Consider the following 6,409-nt stretch of genomic DNA (forward strand, 5'->3'; position numbering starts at 1 on the left):
GCCTTCTCCGTTGCATCCACCCACAGCTCTGATGAACTGCATAAGTATATGCATGCACAGTACATCAGAACTGCCGCAGAATACCAGACAGCTGCGGAAGTGCAGCAAGGAGGCATTATACAATGCCATTATTTAAGAAAAGTAATTATTTTTTTTCTTAAACAGTGCCATTGTATAATAGCAATAACCCACTTCTGGGTGTGGGTAATGCTGGATTTACCCACGGTTGTCTTTGTTTGGCCACTCGGGCTTCACCCTCGTGACCAAACCACACCAACCGTGGGTAAATCCAGCATTACCCACACCCAGGCGTGGGTTACTGCTATAATATCCACAAAGTCTGAGAAAGTATTACTCAATGACTAGGAAGACAAGATAAGATATGACACCTTTAAATGCAGTTCTAATTCTAGTACATATGTCACAATTAACATTTTACAAATGTAGATTCCAAAAACAAATGTACAAGACACAATTCAATCATTTGGTAAGCACCTAACCCCCAAAATGAATCATAAAACTAAACAATAAGGCAGTACATTAGTAATAAAGAGCATAAAAGTGTCCACACACAATCAACACTGATATCTAGGACAGAAGTATCCCAAAACTGGTATAAAGACTGAAGCATTTTTGTTGAAATGAGCCTTAAACCTATGAAGAGGCAATCTTACCATTAAACAAAAAACAAAGTTAGATGCAAGATGTGACCTCCCAGGCATTCAATTTGCTGCAACTGCATCATGCTTGGGTTCATCAATTATCACAAATCAGTCCCCTACTTCAACCTACCCAGTAGCCATGTTTCTTTACAAATTATCCTCAGCAGGTGCAGAATATTCAAACAACCACATTAAAAAGATAGTTTAGCAAAATAAACTCAAAGCTCCTTCATCTATCTGCAGGCCAAGGCATGAGAGGCATTTCTCATGCAGTTGTTAAAGACAAGGCATCTGAAACTTTTACACAGATTTAAGAGCTGCTCAATATATTTAAAACCATAAGAGAATTCTAAGGTGTTAAGCAGTGAAAGAGAAAGCCTATCTGCACTTGTTAAGCAAGGTGACTACAAGATTAACTTAAACACTCAATGTAGCCCTGCCAAAAAAGGTATTGCATTATACTATATATCAAACAGTTGGGTTTCAGAACCTTGCAACAACTTAGAACCTTGCAACAACTTTCTTGCTTTCTGACAAATGAAAAACTGGGAATTCTAGTTAGTCTGCAAACAGCTTGTGAGCTACAGTTACAGAAAGCCCTGTTACAGGATCCCATTTGCTTTCGGTCAGCAAATCCAAGCAAAAAGATAAAGATCTGTAGCTAAAATGAGAATGAACTAATAGGTACCAAACTACCTTAGTCAGTCTAAATCCATACTTGAAGGCTGCATTTAGAGAACAACCTTGGCCTAATAAGTCTCACGAGGGGTCCACTGAACATCTGCAGGACACCAGGAAGGAGGAGAAGGAACAATAACCTGTTTGCAGGTTGCATTCAGTGCTCATCTTTTGCCCAACTAGGGAAATCTGCTCAAGTGGGCTTGCAGAATTTCAAGAACAACAAGGAAAGTACAATTGTGTGAGGTTCTCAACATTACAACAAACAGCATCCTTAACACAGGATATCACAGATTATCTGGAATACAGACACAGGTCCTTCATATGATACATTCAGCATCTTAAGTCCCTGAAGGCACACAGATGTGTTTCTGTACCAAAGCCATTACAAGGCATACAGAAATACGAAAAAAGGTGTGTGTGTGTGTGTGTGTGTGTGTGTGTGTGTGTGTGTACGTGAGCACACAAGGGAAGACAAAAAAAAAAAAAAAGTCTGCACTAAGCACTGCTCCTGAAGGAAGTTATCATAGTCAAACAAAGAAATGACAAAGTGTACTTATAAATATAACACACAAAATGTTTATGACTATGAAACACTACATGAAAAGGAAAGCAATTTTAGTTCACATTTTTTACATTAAAATTTTTACTTAGAATTTAAATAAAGTCATTATCTGCTGACAATAAAAAAGAATTAGAATACTACAATCTGTACTACATACCAGGCTCAACAACTGTTCAGTGCTGGGTATAGCCGAAAGTGCAGCAATAATCCTGTTGTACATCAACTTTTATGGGGAACAGCTTAAAAAACTGTGCTACAATGCATTATAAGGATCACTACTGAAGGAAAAGTACCAAGATGTATACCCTTATAGCTCTCCCAAACACAAGGTTGGCATAAAGCATCTGTAGCAAAACTGCTGAAACATATCCTGCTCCACTCCAAAAGTTGAACATCCAATTTACAATGCTCAAAAGCAGTATAGCAGGATAATCAAGAAACAATCTCACATACACTCTGGCTTAAATTCATCTAAAAAAAAAGCTTCTGTACTGCTGATCTGATGAGCAAGTTCAAGCATTCCAAGTCAAATTTCTCTTGCTCAATCTCATACAAAGTAAATGCAATCAAGTTAAAAACTTGGAAAGGGTCTATAAATGCTGGTTGATGGTTTACTTTAAAATAAGGGTACTGTGGAGATACCGAGAAAAATGGCCAGTAACAACAGCTCGTACCTGGGTAGCAGTTTAGAAGATGAGTATAACAGCAAGACTACAACTTTCGGCTCTAAAGTGAAGTGGTAGATATGTGACTTGCCATGGTAAACCATGGCAGTTTGTGGAGAGGTGGAAAGGAGTTGCAAGGTAGAAGAAACATGCAAAGTGAGAAGGTAATGGAGGAAAGAAAACAAAGTGCAAGAACAGCATGGGATGCCTGGCAGAAGAAAGCAGGGAATCAAAAAGGACTAACTGAAAGAAAAAGGTGCTACCTAAAACAAAAGGAAGGCAGGGAGTATAAAAACATTAATTTAACCAGGACAGAAGGGTGAAAGGCAAGCCAAACAGACAAATGAAAAAGGAGTAGGAGAGCAAGAGGGGAGATGCAAGAAAAGGTTCAGCACAAGCGGGCAAGGAGAATATCTAATGCTGAAAAAGTACAAAGGGAATTAGTCATTAGCAAAAGCAAAATAAACCTAGCAATTACTTGGGAAACAAGGATACACTGGCAACCTTCAAACACTAGTCCCCACCCAGTTTGGGTTTGTGAAGGGCCGAGCTCGTCTCCTGAAGCGGACTGATTTCTTCGAATCAGTCTCCAGAGCCATGTACAAGGGTAAGGTGGTCCACACAGCCTATCTAGACCTTGCCAAGGCCTTTGACACCATCCCCGACTCTGGAATCATAGATAAACTTACTAAGCTGGGCATTAATCCCTACGTCACCGAATGGGTGGCTAACTGGCTTACTGATAGAACCCACACTGTAAAAGTAGCCGACTCCAAATCCAGCTCCAGACAAGTGACAAGTGAAGTACCTCAGGGTTCAGTCCTGGGACCGTTCTTGTTTGACATTACTTCTCTGAAGTACAGGCCAACACTAAGGGACTCTGGCTAACAAAGTTCGCAGATGACTGCCAACTGGGAGCCACTACTGAATCCCCAAATGATGTGGATACTCTACAAAAGGGTCTTACATAAACAGATGCTTGGTGCCAGAGCCATGGGCTCAAGCTCAATGCCAAGAAATGTATAGTTATCCCCTTTGGGGAAAAAACATGTACCCTTGAATTACCATACAGGGTGGCAGTACACTAAACACCGAAAGTGAGATAAGAGACTTAGGGACACAGGTGGACAGTGGTCTCACCTTCGATAACCACATCGCCACAACTGTCAGAAAATCCTTCTATGTGGCACACCTCATCACCAAAGGCTTTTCATCCAGAAAAAAGGATGTCATTGTCCCACTGTACTCATCCCTCATTAGATCCATTATAGAATACAACGCCCCGTTTGGTATGTACCTCTCAAGACATCTGCAACAACTGGAAAGACCGCAGAAATACCTCACTAAAAGAATCACAGGCCTAAAGCAGATTCCCTGGCCATGTTAAAAACTCCAGCTATACTCTGTCGCATATTGTCTACTCAGAGGTAATCCCTGCTTAACATACAAGGCCATGTCAAACCCAGAGCTGTTGGACATGCTACACTTAAAAAAAAAAAAAAAAATCCCAATCCCTCAGAGCCACATGCTCCAGGGATCTAAACCTTGTCATCACAATAAACAAAACATGCTGGAGGGATAGGTTCCTGACCCAGAGACTCCCCAGACTCTGGAATAGATTGCCCATGCATGTCAAGCAGAGTGCCTCTTTGGCCCTCTTTAAAAGGAACCTTGACGATTGGATGGAAGAAAGGAAATTCACCCCGGGAATCATGTCAGTCGCCCTGCTATACAGGGGTCCAGGGAAGTAAATAGTGTGGGAAGAAATAGCCAGGGAATTGTTATGGCTAGGCTTGTATGGGCCCTAGGGCTGATAGCCTAGTACCAGCCTATGAGTGAAGTAAGAAAAGAAGGTACAATAACAATCCAATAAGACAGGTACAACGTATGTAAAAAAGAAGTTATGTACTCACCATAACATTCCATCTGAGTAGTTCTACTTCATTTGTCTTCAACATGTGGGATACGGATCGGTCTTGGATCAGAGCTGGCAACTTTACTAGCATCTGCTCCGAGCTCCTCCCCTTACCCATAATACACCTCCATTACCTTCCATCCCCAGATCGAGTTTGCTGAACCTTACACTGATAACTTGGCTTGAAAAAAATACTTTGACCTATAACTGCAGCCCACAGGCTGTTCATATGCCAAGGTCCAGGGGAAGGAGGGAGGGACGGTTAAAGACAAATGAAGTAGAACTACTCAGATGGAACGTTATGGTGAATACATAACTTCTTTATCTGAAGTAGTTTACTTCATTTGGTCTTCAACCTGTGGGACAGAGTCACCAGCTACTAAACTTCTGGGAAGCCCTCATAGACGGATATTCCGGAGCACGGCGGAAGCAAAGGATGTTCTCTTTCTGGAAGTCAAATCCAATTTGTAATGAGAAATAAACGTATGAGAAGAGAACCAAGTAGCTGCAGAACAAATCATCCAAAGACACTAGACCAAAAGGCTGAAGACATAGCCATGGACCTAGAGGAATGAGCTTTCACCTGACCTGGAAAAGACATGCCTTTGTTCTTATAGACCTGAAGGCTGCATGAAGAAATCCATCTAGCAGAAGTGACCTTGGAGATAGGTTTCCCAAAAAGGGTTTATAGAAAGATGCAATTAGTCAGATTTTACGGAAATGTTTTGTCCTGTGTAAATAGAATTGTAGCTGTCTATGAACATCCAACAGGTGGAGTTTGTATTCCATCTCGTTAGAAAAATTAGGAAAAAACACAGGCAAACTGATGGTCTGGTTGATATTGACTGATGATGCCATCTTAGGAAGAAAGAATGGATTGCTTCAAAGGGAAGCCCTATCTTTGTGAAAAATCATGCAAGGAACTTTGATGGACAAGGCTTGTAATTCTGAAACCCTTTAGGCAGAGGTAATAGCCACCAGAAAAGCTGTTTTTCAAGATAAATATTTCAGATCTGCTGCTGAGGCAGGTTTGAAAGGCGGAGTGACCAAAGCTTGAAGAACCATAGTAAGGTCCCATGGGGGGACAGGATCTTTGACCAGAGGGTGTAACAAAAAGGTGCCTTTAATAAAGGCTTTACACAGTCTGGAAGAGGCTAAAGAGGCAGCATTCTCGAACACATGAAAATGAGAGATGGCAGCCAAATGAACCTTGACAGTAGAAGAACTAACTCTGTGTTGAAATCAGCTAGAAAATCAAGAATGGCGGAAACAGGAGCCATGAAAGGGTCTAAACTCCTTTGAGAGGCCCAAAAGGAAAAACGTTTCCACTTGCTGCAATAAACTTCCTGGTCAAAGACTTATGAGCTGTCACCAAAATAGATCTGAGGAGGATAGTCCAGGAGTCCTATCATGGGAACTGGAGCAGCCAAGCTGTGAGCTTCAAACTGTCCAGATTCGGATGAGGCTCCCCCCAAAGGGTATGAAATTAGATCCTGAATGGGATCCAGGATCCAAGGCGGAGCCAGAAGGTGAGACCAAAGGAAGGAAAACCATACATGGCGAGGCCAGAATGGGACAATGAGGGTCACTTTGCTCCCCAGCCGATGAGCTTTCTGTAGAAACCTTGAAATAAGAGATACTGGCGGGTAAGCATACATAAGACTGGGAGGCCAAGCATGAACTACAGCGTCTCTGGGGGACTCCCCAGTGGCAGGGGTTTCAGAGCAAAAAACTCACTGCACTTCACGTTGGAAGGAGATGCAAAGAGATTGCAGCAAGGTTGACCCCACCTGCTGAAAATCTGTCCCACTACTGAAAGATTCGTAGGCCACTCGTAAGGCATCAGAATGGCCCGACTTAGCTTGTCTGCTAGGATGTTCGACCGTCCCGGAATGGGCTTTGCGATGAAAAAGCGACCAAAAAA

The 6,409-nt window shown here is 42.0% G+C and overlaps 1 protein-coding gene across 1 annotated transcript in view; it reads right to left on the reverse strand.

The window, feature by feature from the left end:
- Positions 1-6,409, reverse strand: part of XRN1 (5'-3' exoribonuclease 1) — a 2,408,514-nt gene that overhangs the window by 2,110,871 nt on the left and 291,234 nt on the right. The gene's annotated exons all lie outside the window — the stretch shown is intronic.

Source organism: Protopterus annectens, chromosome 5.part0 (genome assembly GCF_019279795.1).
Source record: "Protopterus annectens isolate FY-2018-M chromosome 5.part0, PAN1.0, whole genome shotgun sequence".
NCBI classification, from domain to species: Eukaryota; Metazoa; Chordata; order Ceratodontiformes; family Protopteridae; genus Protopterus; species Protopterus annectens.